Below are 15,000 nucleotides of genomic sequence, written 5' to 3'. Positions count from 1 at the left end.
GTATCAAAACAAAAGCAAAATATGATGAAAGTAAAAATAAAATAGATAAATCCCATAATTTATAATACCATACCTGTTCACACTGAGACACTTATCACAATATTCTGTGGATCTATATTAAAAACCTTGTTAAACTTTGTGACATATTTCCATTCTATGGAGGTCAGGCGCGAACGAACACCCCATAATTGTATTATACCATATTTCTTCAAACTGAAACATAATTATCAAAAAATACTTACGCAAATAGATATGAAAAGTCTTTATTGAAGTTTGTGCCTATTTTCAGTCTATGGAGGCCAGGCACGAACGCAGACCCCACAATTCCATTATACTATCCCTATTTAAGTTAAAACATACTTAGCAAGGTATTATTATGTACATCTATATCAAAAACACTTGTAAACGTTTTTTTTTATTTTAATTTTTTTTTATTTCCATACTTTGTGGACCAGGCGCGTACGCAGTCACCACAATTTTAATGAACCATCATTATGCCAGATCAAACATACCCAATTCTGTGTCTCGATACATCTTCTATCATTATATGTGATCAGTTTTCTATAATAGTCCACCATATAGAAGCCTATTTGTGACCAAACACACACACACATACGTTCAGTTTATATTATATTATATATATAATAGTTTCTTATAAAAATACATAATATAGCGGTCGATTTTTTTTATTATAAGAGCATAGTATTTATTTATAACTAGCGGGGAGAACACCATGTTTGCGCGGTCGTAAAATACGCTTAGATATGTTATTTTAATTCGTCCAGATTTCGTATATATTATTATAGAGTGGTTATTCCAAAAGTAAAAAAAAAATGTATTTGAGTGCAATTAGCTAGAATCGAAACTGATAATAAAACTATAATTACCACTTCACAAACATGGCACGCATATGAACTGATTAAAACAAGCTAAAATGTATGTAAAAATATTCATAAGGATTATTTCAATTTTGACCTCTTAAAAAAACAATTTTAACCGATTAAATACCCATACAAGAAGGGTCGCTAAATATCCAATCATTTGGGGCCCCTAGCCCCGTTCTGAGATTTTTCGTTTCGATGCAGATAGAGTTTGAAAATAGAGTATGAAGACAGGCAGATAACAGAAAAACATAGTGAATTTTATACATTAGATATGGCAGAATTTCAGATCATATATATATATATATATATATATATATATATATATATATATATATATATATATATATATATATATAAGAGAAAACACTTAATAAAACATGTTTATATATATATACTAGCATGGGTGCCCAGCGTTGCCTGGGTGTTTGGAGGTGTGTGTTGAGCAAGAAAAAAAAATGGTAGTAGGAAGGCAGGCTCGAACCCATACCGCAAAGGAGGAAAAGAACGGGAAAAAACGTGATGTCTTTGCTGTTACAACCACCGGCAAACCGGAAGTGACGTAGGTTTAAATTAAGGCTAGACAATCGAAAAGAGGGGATGAATATCGAAAATATCGGCGAAAAACGCGAACCCACCCTGTTGAAAAGTGCCCAGTTGAGGGTGAAGAAATTAATGTTTTTAGCCAATTTTTCGGTATTTGTCGTCTGAAGGATCGAGCTTCAAAACGATCTTGTGAAAATCTGTCGCCTCTGTCGAAAGTTTTACGCGACATGCAAACATACATACATACATTTATATATATTGGTAGCTCAAATATTCAACCCTAACCAATTAGAAAGCTTACCCTTTCTCTGAATACCCTTTATGTAACATTTCAAATGTTTAGAACAGAAATTGTCTGAGTAATTTGGTAGAGACCGCAGAGGTAAATTATTTTAAAATTTGACCCCTATTATGACCCCTTAACATTTATTCTTTTAGGCTCAAATCAAGTTATTAAGTTAGATCCATGCCCAAGGAACCTGTATCTAAAAATTCAAGTGTTTATACCCAAAATTGTCGGAGGTATTTAGTAGAGTTCTCAAAGGACAAATCGTTGAATTTTGATCCCTTAACAGCCAAATTTCTGTCCGAAAACCAATTACAAAGAATTTCCCAAATCTCAGTACCCTGTATATCAAACTAGCAATCGGTGCCCGGCGTTGCCCAGGTGTTTTGAAGTGTATGCTGAGGAAAAAAAAAGGTAAATTTTTTTAAACTTTGACCCCTTTTATGACCTATTAACATTTATTGTTTAGGGATCAAGTAAAGTTAATAAGTTAGATCCATGTCCAAGGAATCTAGATATAAAATATCGCGTGTTCAGACCTTAAATTTTAGGAGGAGTTTGGTAGAGTTCTCAAAGGTCTAATTGTTGAATATTGACCACTTAATCGCCAAATTTCTGTCGAAAACCTATCACATCGATGTTCCCAAATCTCAGTACCCTGTATATCAAATTTCGAATCTGTAGGCTTAAAATTGAGAGTTTTAGCGTAGGGAAATGAACACAGACGCACAGACACACACAGACACTATCACTTATACATATATATAAACATAAACATCATATATATAAGGATAATAGTACGCCATATATATACCAAAAGACCATTATTTACTGAAGTGAAAGGAAAACCCGGGGGAACTTTACCCAAAAATAAATCTATATTTTTTTGTGTGTATTGATAGTCTGGTACTTATACAGTTTAGTGACGACATTAAAAAATGGAAATATTGAAAAAAAAAATTTATTGTACGTAACTGGTATAGACTGAAGTTCTCCGAAAAAAATTTTCACTTTATTTGATCAAGTAGTTTTTTTTTTTACATCGAAAAACAATGATTTATCACGGCAACGTCAACGTGGCCATTTTGGAAATGTTATTGCAGGCCCAGGAATTCCCCAAGGGCAGGTAACTGCCGTACATAGCAGAATACCTCCATTTTAGGCCAATCTAGCCCTTTATTCCCCACCAGAATGAGATTTTTAATTTTTTTTTTGCGAAGACAGATGCCATTTTTGGGGTGTTTTTTTTTTTTTAAATTTGTAACAGAAGTAAATAAAAGAAGTTTCGAAGTTATCCATGCGTGTCCAACTGAGCATGTTTTGAAAATAATCTCGTATAAAAATTCTTCAATTCTTTGCATTCTTCAATTTCTTTGCATATTCAATAGTATTCTTATTTAAAAAAAATAAAAACGCAAAAAAATTGCAGATTTAAAAAAAAAAAATGTAAAAAAATTGCAGATATGTTGTGCGCACTGCGCATCTCAATATGGCGAGAAAAAAAGGCTAGATTGCGAAATTTGGCCTAAAATGGAGGTATTCTGCTAGGTACATTTCCAAAATGGCCACGTTGACGTCGTCGTGATAAATAATTGTTTTTCGCTGTTAGAACAAAACTACCTGATCAAATGAAGTGAAAATTTTTTTCGGAGAACCTCAGTCTATAACAGTTACGTACAATAAAATTTTTTTTCAATATTTCCATTTTTTAATGTCGTCACTAAACTGTATAAGTATGGATAGTCTTATCAACACCCCTTTTTTCTATTTATTGAAAAAGAAAATACAACTTTTTACAAATTCCCTATTAGTTTTTTTTTTCGGTTCTAACGATGATCATCTTTATTTAACTATTACGTGTAATTATATTCATACAGATATTCTATATGATTTATATTTGCGTAATATTTGCGTAGAAATGAAGAAAATCAAATTTACTGTGTATTTATCGTGTTGCCATAACAACGTGATGTAGCCAAGGACGGTAGTGGACGTAAGTGTGTGTGCGTGTGTGCGCGTGTTTTCGTGCTGTATTGTTTCGTATCTTATCAACTTCTTCGAATCTATGTGTAATACAAACCCGTTTTTCGAGCTGAATAAATGTGTTACATTGAATAAAAACACGTAAAATATATCCAGTTTGGTAGAAAAGTAACTTATCGTGCCTTTAATAACATCTATTTGTTATATATTTGTTTTTTGACAACTTTTTCGAATCTATGTGTACAGTAATACAAACCCGAAATGAAATGACCACGAGTGAACGCGCGTTTTACATAAAAATAAGTATTTTTAAATTTTATCTTTCTAGCTTTAAAAAAAAGTTTAAAAATTTTATCAGCCGGCATAATTTATTTTTAAATATTGAAAAATTTAAGGAAAATTAATTTTTGCTAGATTTTCAAAACATTGTTTTCGTGTTGTGTACGTGTCTGCGGCTACACCAGAATGGCGGCCGTGATGTCGTAGGTTGGATTGTAAGATTGTGTAGGTTTCGTATTTTTTTAATTTGTAAATAACAATTTATAAAAAAATTAAACCCTTCCAAGATGGACAATAAATAAAGCCATAATATTTTATGGTAAAGTTAAGAGCCTACGAACCATCGTTTTTTAGGAGATGTGATTATTTGATTAACCAATCAGAAATCGTCTGTGGCACACACATCTCTGTTTTTATATATATATATATATATATATATATATATATATGATCTGAAATTCTGCCATATCTAATTTATAAAACTCACTATGTGTGTCTGTCATCTGCCTGTCTTCATACTTTATTTTCAAACTCTATCTCCACCGTGTGTATATATATATATATATATATATATATATATATATATATATATATATATATATATATAAATATATATATATATATATATGTATAGAATTCCGAAAAATTGCGATGTACAGTCAATTTGAGGGTGGTAAAAGAATTGTCGGACGTCCTTGGCTTAGGTACAAGGACAAGTTGAAGAGTAACTTGTCTGCAGTGAACATACTATACAGGAGTGGTTTGATTTTGAGGTTGTTTTTGCCCTACTAAGGGCACCCACAAAACACTGGGGTAGGAGGTGGTAGTGTGATAGAGCGTATCCACACATCAGTGTGCCGTAACACACTAATCTTGGGGCCCTCTACAACTCCGAGATCTCTTACAGTTTTACCCTTGAACCGCAAGGCACCGTTACCATGTGTTGCCTACGTGGAGTCACTATAGGAGTCTTGATGATGGAAAGGCTACGTACTGGAAGGGAAGACTTATGCGTAGCTGCTCTCTTTTCATCTCGCTGTTGGACTAAGAATCAAAAAATATTTGCACATAAGAGGTATTGGCCATCGTCCTGTTGTGACTATATATATATATATATATATATATATATATATATATATATATATATATGTATATATATATAATTCCAAAAAATTGCGATGTACAGTCAATTTGAGGGTGGTAAAAGAATTGTCGGACGTCCTTGGCTTAGGTACAAGGACAAGTTGAAGATTAACTTGTCTGCAGTGAACATACTATACAGGAGTCTTGAAGATGAGGTGAATGACCGAAAAGGATGGAGATCAAGGTGTTTTGAAAGTCTCCAGAGGTTTCAATCTGAAAGCCTAAGGCAACTGAAAGAAAACAGAGTAAGAGCAAAACGACTAGCAGCCGCACCAATATCTGCAGCGTTAAATCCACATTCATGTTCTATTTGTGGCCTTGTTTGCAAGTCCCTGGCTGGACTAAAAAGTCATCAGAGGCAAAAGCATAAATGATTTTTAGAAATATGGGTAGTCCGAACCTCATACTTCGAAATCGACGAGGAGAGTCCATCATATACGTTTTATTTTTTATTACCGTATCCTTCTGTTAAGTTACATTATTATTTCAGCTACCCTGCCGTTTTTTGGCCGTCTGTAGCTTCCTCAGACTTTTACAGAAATGTTAATTCTTATGGGATAAAAGAGTGAAAGAGTGAACAGGGGATGGGTGCGAGAAGAGCGTAGATAAAAGAGAGGAAGGGAACAAGGGGGAAAGGTGGGAGGGGGTGCTTGGTATGTCGGTAATGTTTTAGTTTTGGAGTTTAAGGAACTTGTGGGGGAGGGTCTGGGAAGTTAATTTCTGGTGTGGTTGAGGGCATGGGTATACATGGAGGGGAAGGGGAATATGTGAGGGTAGGAGGAAGGGATTACTTTAAAATTTGAGTCTTACTGTTAAAGTTTTTGGCGTCTCGTTGGTGAGATGATTTCTTGAGAAGTATGTCTTAACCTGTTGGGTGTTCGCTTAGATTTGGAGGCGGGGGCGGGGGTTATGATTCGGTTTATTTAGTTTTTATTTGTTGTTAATTGTTTTGAGAGGGTAAGCTAGCGGCCACGCGCGCGAGCACACACATGCGCACGTACACACATATATACTTAAAAAACGTTCACATGTATACATACATCCCTGCCCCTACATATATATATATATATATATATATATATATAAAGAGAGACAGAGAGACAGAAAGACAGAGTGAGAGAGAGAGAGAGGAGGGGGTAGAGAGAAGTTAAAGAGAAAGAGAATAAGAAAGATGACTAGCCAGAGGGACAGAATGTTGCACTTTCAGAAAATGGTTCGAGTATTGGAATGTGGTGTCAATTTCTCAAATTTTCGAGATATATCTCAAATATAGAAGGGAAAAAAGAAAACAATAATCCGTCTGTGGATGTAATTTTATGCCGGGAGCTGTAAGTCGGAGATAGTTAGAACAGATCGCATGCTTGTAAATCGTGAACGACATTTTTGTTGTTATTATTACAATATCTATCAGTAATAATTGTATTATGCGTTCTGTGTATGACTATTTACATTTAAAAGAAAAAAATACTATGTCACAAATTTAGAATTAAGTAGAGGTTTCTTCTCTTGGGTTGTATGTTATGTCTTTTCTGTGTGAATGTAGCTATTTAACTACTTATTACTTAATTATTACTAATATTATTATTTAATATTGTAAGTAATAGTGTCTTAAAAGGCTAACTAATATGGTAAATTCCGTAGGTAAGTAAATATATTTCACCTTTGGTAGTATTTTATACGAGTATTATTGTATTTTTTCTTGAAACTGTAATTGTTAATTAGCTTGCTTATTTATTTACATAGTGCATTATTATTTAATGGTGTGTATGAGGAGTAATAGTTGTTGATCATATACGGATTTATTTTGGTATGCACTTAATTAAAATACATATTTTATGTTATTGCATATTTATTATATTACATATAATGGTCATAATATTGTATGCTAGTAATCTGCACAAGTGTCAGATATTTCAAAACACATATTCACTAAATATTAGCAATGCATGATAGTGTTTGATTTCTTAAAAAGGTTACTTTATTGCTGTTTGATAGATTTATGCCTGTTAATAGTGCTGTTAGTGTCAAGAAGCTGCACTTGATCTCTGATCTGCTGTTTATTTTTGGGTTGAATTTCTTTGTCAGTAGTGATTCCTTTATTCTCAGATTACTTAGATCTCTTTCTGTGGCTTGTATTTTACTCGTGTCTCTTTCGTGGGGTTGTAATTATGGAATCGTTGTTTATAGAATTAGGACGCTTTAGTTCATGTATTATTTTACGCGTGTCTGTAATGGGCATACTATGTAACGAATATAGAATTCATTGCATATTTCACATCGTATTAAATATATAAATAGTAACTTATTGTTTATAAGAAAATTAAAATACTTTAAAATGATTTCCGTCCGTTTGATGAAAACCGGTTTTCTTTTTCTTTTTTTTGTTGCAAACTATCTACCCTGTTGTGTACAAATCACAACAGCAATGGGAGTCTTCTATTATGTTTGAAAGTGGCACAATGTTCAACGAGCGAGATCAGAGATGCGCCGCTCTACAACTCATGCTCCCTACCGATACAAATTATCACAACAGGACGATGGCCAACACCTCTTACGTGCAAATATTTTTTGATTCTTAGTCCAACAGCGAGATGAAAAGGGAGGAGCTACGCATAAGTCTTCCCTTCCAGTACGTAGCCTTTCAATCATCAAGACTCCTATAGTGACTCCACGTAGGCAACACATGGTAACGGTGCCTTGCGGTTCAAGGGAAAACTGTAGGAGATCTCGGAGTTGTAGGGGGCCCCAAGATTAGTGTGTTACGGCACACCGATGTGTGGATACGCTCTATCACACTACCACCTCCTACCCCAGTGTTTTGTGGGTGCCCTTTGTAGGGCAAAAACAACCTCAAAATCAAACCACTCCATTGTGGGCTTTATCACGGCAAAAGGCTAAGAGATGGAAACTTACTTCAAATCCTACTGCTACCTTGCAGTTTTTCTTCAAGAAATGGCTATGGAACCTCATCCAGAAAGAAGAGGCTTAGCAGCGGACACGATAGAGCGATGATCTACCACACTGAGATTACTTTCGGCCAGAAGCTGCGGCCTCCTCTGCTGCCAGTCGTCGCGGGTTCACTCCACTGGACATGAGAATTGCAAGTTCAAAGGGTGCCTATCTGATGCGCAACAGATACTACACCTAAACTTCGCAAGCCAAGGTGGAAAATCCTGTGGCGACAGAGTGAGGATAACTGTGGCATGTGTGAAAGCTGGGAGGCCTTCGTCTTACCTCTGCGCATTGGTGGGCGTGTGTGATGGTTGAAGGTGTATCGAGGGGACGGCAATACACTGAGGCAGCTGCACGAATTGCCAATCAACGCTATTCAGGGATAGCACTGCTTGCCCTAGAAGGGAACGCCTCTGTACAAGGTGAGGTAAACAAAGCTCATCCAAAGACCATCTGACTCTAATCCAGCGGTTACAACGGAGGAAGAAATAACAACGCTCAAAACTTCAACATCGTTACATGGAACTTTAGAACCATGGTCGATACAGACTGAGGTGACAGCCCACATAGAACAACAGCACTCAGAGACCTGGAGCTCGAGAATACAAAATCTACATAGCTGCATTGCAGGAGACAAGACTCAGCGGGGAGAGCCAACTGAGAGAAGTATGAAGAACCTATTCTAGAAGGGCTATCCTTAGGATCAGTCCAAAAGAGCTCAATGACCTTGCCAACAGACTCATAGCGAGCCCTAGCGGAGTCTCCGAAAGGATAATAACACTGTGAAACACCACGTACCATAACCGTAACATCTCCATCATTAACGTCTACGCACCGACAATGACCTACCAAGACGAGGGAAGGGAGGCTTTTTCCTCTCAGCTGAAAGACACTATAGCAAACGTCCTTGAAGTAGATAAGGTAGTTCTCCTGGGTGAATTAAGTGCAAGAGTAGGCCATGACTGCAATACATAGAACCATGTACTCGGAACGTTTGGAAAGGGAAATCCGCATTGAAATAGAAAACTGCTGCTCTGTTTGTGCAAGGAGTTTGAGCTGGCAATTACGAAAACTTACGTCCAACATTCGGATAACCATTACTACTCCTGGGAGCATCCTGGTTCAAAAAGACCCCATCTTCTGGACTATGTTATCAGAAGAAGGAAGGACCTTTAAGATGCCAAGAGCATGTGAGCTATGCGAGGACCAGATTGCCAAACAGACCGCTACCTAATCAAGACTACCTTCAAGTTCTCCATGAAACCTGCGTACAGCAGAGCGACAACAAAGCGCAAGAGAAGGGTAGACACGTCAAAGCTCGGAGATAGAAGATCGCAAGATAGACTATAACTTGTAATCAACTTAGTATAGGAAGAAATCACTGATGATTCTGATTCACCGGAACAAACATGACACTCACTAAGCAGTCCTGTATTCTCCGCTGCGGCAGAGGTACTTGGCTACACGAGGGGCAGGATGCGGACTGTTTCAACAATGAAACATGAAAAATATGAGGGCACGTTCACCAGACTTGACGCCGTGGATGTTTTCTTTTGGAGAGTACGTGTTCTCTAAATAAATGTGTTTTTACTGTCTATCAATTGTTGTCTCACTCTGAACATCAAAATAAAATCTTTCGTATTGGAAGCAGAGCGGCATTTGTATTATGCTTGTTTTAAAAATGACTGTTTGTAACAAGGGCGTAGCTAGCCCTGCTTTCTGTTCTTTTTTGGCCCTCCCTCTCTTTTTCGGAGAAGTCGACCAAAATCTGTGTCCCTAATTTAAAGCAACCAGAGACAGACAGGCATTTACTTTGTCGTAAATAATTTGCTTGGTACAAGTGGAATTATTTACTTTTTGCAAATCGATTTTACTTGCCATTTCACAATAACGTCTCAAAGTTTACCAACCTATAGGGGAATGTTGCAGGGTTGGATCCATTTTGTTTCGTTCTGTTTTGTTCAAAATATTATCTAACGTATTTTCTTTAAAATAAACAACTATGTGCAAATATATCTGATTCCAGAAAGACTAAAACTATCTTACGTAAAGCTCATGATAAAATCATAAAAAAATATTTTTTTCGATTGGAATATATAAGATTTAGTGTTAATTACTATTATTCAATTGTATGAACAATTCATTAGCTTGAGAAAACTGAGGAAACCGTGAAGGATGTAGCCTCTATTTAGTAGTAACGTAAATTATGACGTTTTCATTGCAGTCGTTTTTAATAAGTCTCGGAAGTTAAGTTACTCGTTTTACATAAGCATATATATATATATATATATATTTATATATACATATATATACACCCATATATATATATACCCATATATATATATATATACCCATATATATATACACCCACACATATATATATACCCATATATATATATATATATATATATATACACACATACATATATATACATATACACCCATATATATATACACCCATATACATATATATACACCCATACATATATACACCCATATACATATATATACACCCATATATATATATATATATACCCATATATATATATATACACCCATATATATATATATTCACCCATATATATATATATATATATATATATATATGTATATACACCCATATATATGTAACTTTTCGTATCCTTTCGTTTCGTTGATTTTCGTTTTATTTTGTAATACACCTACAAGTATTTAATTACAATCAGAATATACCAAAAGGTACCAGGGCGTTATAAAACCCATGAAACATAACATAATGCAGAGAACCCCTAAAAATTGCATTTTCGCATCAGGTTGAGTAATCTAGCCAATGATTTTATCAAATTCTTGAATCAATCAAAATATGTAAATTTCACGTCGTAAGGACATTCAATTATCATTAATTATAATAAAACTGAACGGAAAGAAATAGAACTTTACTAAAACTAAACGAAACAAAACAAACACATTCTATAAAAGTCTTGCTAAGAAAGTTTGCACCCTCCTTGAGACATTTATATATAGATTACAACAGTTCATATTTATGATAGGAGCTTGATAAAAAAGACATACGTAGTTTGTTTAACACACAGGGGATGAGAATTCACTTGAAAGATGGGATTCTGTGAACACTTTTGTAGGACGTGGGACGCAGTTACATACACATTTCTTTTACAATTACGATAGATAAAATCACATTATTCCATCCAGATGAGATGATCAGGGATTCGAATGCCTTGCAGATTTTTACATTGTTTTTCTTCCCATTTTTTTCGCTTCTGAAGGGGCTTAGCTAACTCTCCTCTTTCACGACTCGACATTGACTGATTCGTCTCGACTGCGCTCTCTAATCTTAATAACTGATCTCGAACCCTCTTTACTGAATATATTGAATCTATCTTTTTTGTGACGTCAGAAACGTGCCCAACCATGTGATTCCTCACGTGGATTTACATATCATATGTCCAACACGTTTTTGGCAAAACAAAGACATTTCTTAATTTACATTGTCCGATATCTGACCTACTAGTTGTATCATTATTTAGTTATTTCTAAAGACAATGGTCAATTCACTGAATTCATGTAATTTCATTATGCATTCGCTTTTAACTTTGGAATACTAGGTTCAATTCTAGCTTTTTCTTTTAATAAATATATTCTCGAACTTATTTTCTTGGTGTATCTTATTACCGGAATCTGTTCCCTTCCATATATAACACTTTCTGTTCTGGCTTCGCCTCTGGGTAAAATTTTTTTTTTAAATTATATTTTCACCCAAAACAAGGCACATTGCTACTTTGATGTAGAGGCTACAATCAGGGGCATAAGTTACAGGGGTACTATGTGGGGAGTTTGGAAGCAAGGTGTCGGTTCGCGTTACACTTGAACTTCGGCATGTCAGTACAGTTGGGGAAGCAGGGACCCGGAAGGTAATTCCAAACTCTAGCGCTTCTGGGGAAGAAACTACTGGCGTAGAAGGTTCTCTTACATCTAGGGATCTCAACCGTGAAGGGGTGGATTTTTGCTGCTTATCGGGTTTGCCGGGCGTATACACGTCGAGGGGGTACAAGTGCTTGCTGTTTGTCGGAGCATTTACTGTTAATGTACTTGTAGAACAGGCAGAGGGATGCTACATTTCGTCGATGGGACAGAGGCTGATGCTTAGATGACAGTTCAGGACCTATTAGATTAGCGGTTCTCTTTTGAACCTTGTCTAGGATCGAGAGACTAGTAGCAGATGCACCAGCTCAAATATGACAATGCATGATCGAATGGTGGCCTTATAGAGGTACAGGATACTTTCAGGCGTTAGTAGCTCTCTAGCACGGTAGAGAAAAGCTACCTTTTTCGCAGCGCTCCTGGCAATGCTCTCAATGTAATTGTTCCAACTCATATTTCCTTTGAACGTTAAGCCGATTAGCTTAAAAGATGTACTTTCAGATAAAGAACCATTGCTGTTTGTCGTAGAGAAGTTTCTTGTAATTAATGAAGGAAACAAATTTTGTCTTGGCAGCATTGAATGTGACCTTCCATTTTTGTCCCCATTTCACTACAGATTGGAGGTCATCCACTAACGTTTCTGCCATTTCTTTATATATGTGTGCATTTGTTTTCTTGTCGTGTCTGTTAAAGAGCATGGTGTCATCAGCATATATACCCATCTCACAGACAATTTTATCAGGTTTGTAAATAACTTCAATATGTGTGTTTACATATACTACATTGGCCAACAATTTAGTTATTATTTAATAACATTTACCATCGTATATGTTCTAGTTTTTTTTCTTTATTTTACAAACATTAAAGTTAAAAATAAAGTAATTACTTATTCAAATTCTCATCCGAGTTATGGCAACATCGCAATCAGAAAATTAAAAATTTCAATGAGTTCATGAATTAAAAAATAATTATGGAACTGAAAAATGCTTACTTTATCAGTTGTTTTCATGTTTTCATCGTAAAAAAAGTAATTGATTATAAACACAAAAAAATAATTAATAATAACTTATATCTACATATGAGTATTGTAATGTGTGATGGAGTTAATTTAATATTACAGTAATATTCGATAAATTATATTAACACGGCCTGTGTGTTTTTTATTTACCTCAACTGTTTACTAAAACTAAAAGCTGGCAATTCTGAATAAATATAGAAAACCTTCCGACTAGTCCAAATATTTTTTTAACACGGTGGGCAACACTTATCAAGGCCCAGAAGCCACTCAGGGATAAGGGTTATTGCAAGTACAGTACGTTAGTGTGGCGATTTAATGATGCGTTTACTTAAGGGGGCGGTTCATTAGGAATTTGTTTACGTTGGACTTGAAAACATCCAGTTGGTAGTCAGGTGGGAAGCAGGCAGACGGAACAGAGTTCCACAGGCGTGCAGTTCTAAGAAAGAAGCTTTGTTCATGGAATCTACGTTTTGATTTAGGCACAGATAAAGTGCGGGGAAAATTTTTGACAGTGGATTCAGCTAGACGGGTGTTTTTTCGTGAAACATTGGCGAGGGGGGACCAAAGATTGGAGTTCAGACGAGCACCTGCCACGGAAATAACGATAAAACAAGGATAGGCTCGCAACGTCTCTTCTGTGGGAGAGAGGTTGCAGGGAAGAGAAAAGGGCATCCCCCACTAAGCCACGAAGTCTATTTTGTACTCTTTCCGTTTATATAAATTTAAGAGGATACCTGCGCGAAACCAGATGCGCACAAACTATTTTAAGTGTTTTCTTTATTTTGACACGGAAAAGTAAACTGCCTATCTACATTTATTACTTCGCACTTTATTTATTGCTTGAAGAATTTTTAAGGTTACTTCAGCCGAATTTCTTTGAGAATAACATTGAAGATGAAAAGGGTCGACCGCGTAATACATATACTACACTACCTTTATTTGTTGAATGATACGCAGCGCAATTATAGCCTCAACATTATTATGATAAAACAACAAAAAACCATGACCATCATTGCATTCATTCTTTATTACAGCAATATTGTTTTGGTTTGGCGCGGAAAAATATTTTCGATTGTATAGAAATCTATTGATAAAGTACATATATTGTATTTATTTGAGTAAAAAGTATTTATCAAGATTTTTTTTTTGTTTTTTTGTATTGGAGCAAAAAATTGTCGAAATTATCATTAATCCCGGATCGTAGAGAAGGAGAAAATTATTTCTAGTTTTGGATTTGCATGTAGGCAGTATTATTAGCCGAGACTAGTATTCGGGAGAGACTGAGAAATATCATTTTGGCGATCCGTCACTAGAAAAATCTAATATTTATAAATAAATTTTTGTATGCATGTTTCGTAGACAGGGCTAGCCTTTGGAAGAGACGGAGAAATATTGTCATTTTTCATATCCATCACAAGAAATGTTAAATATTTATAAATAGATACACCTAGACATTATTTTTTAGACAGGGCTAGCATTCGGGAAAGACTGAGAAATATTGCCATTTTAGCGATCCGTAACGTTAACAGTCTGATATTATAAATGAATACACGTAATAATTTTTATTAGACGGGGCTAATATTCGAGAGAGATGGAGAAACATTTTTATTTTTGCCATTTAAAAATATGTACATCTTACAACATAAATTAAGGTGTGTGTAACATTTAGACAAGACAGAGAAATAAAAGTTATTTTGGACATCCATAAATACGGAAGTTTTAGTTTTATTATGCAATAGCAGGCCGTCCGGCCATAAAATAAGTATGAATATTATATTTTCATTCATACAGAAACTGAGACATATGCATGTGAACGGTAATTTTTTTTCTAAACAGTTCACTTCTTATAAGTAAAAAACAATATACTCGTGATGAGATCGAAGCTAAAACGTAAAGGCAGTGAGTCAAGTACGATAACCATTAGGACACGTTGACACGTATATACAAAAGTGTTTTAAAATCTATTTATTCTTAACATAAAGAATCTATAATGT

The 15,000-nt window shown here is 35.2% G+C and overlaps 1 protein-coding gene across 2 annotated transcripts in view; it reads right to left on the bottom strand.

Moving 5' to 3' along the window:
* LOC145256304 (metabotropic glutamate receptor-like) overlaps positions 1–15,000 on the bottom strand; it is a 242,264-nt gene that overhangs the window by 225,030 nt on the left and 2,234 nt on the right. The gene's annotated exons all lie outside the window — the stretch shown is intronic.

This window comes from Euprymna scolopes, chromosome 32, assembly GCF_053919585.1.
Source record: "Euprymna scolopes isolate OS-2025 chromosome 32, ASM5391958v1, whole genome shotgun sequence".
Classification (NCBI taxonomy): Eukaryota; Metazoa; Mollusca; class Cephalopoda; order Sepiida; family Sepiolidae; genus Euprymna; species Euprymna scolopes.
Note: the sequence above shows the minus strand (reverse complement) of the source record. Positions and strands in the feature narration are given on the sequence as shown.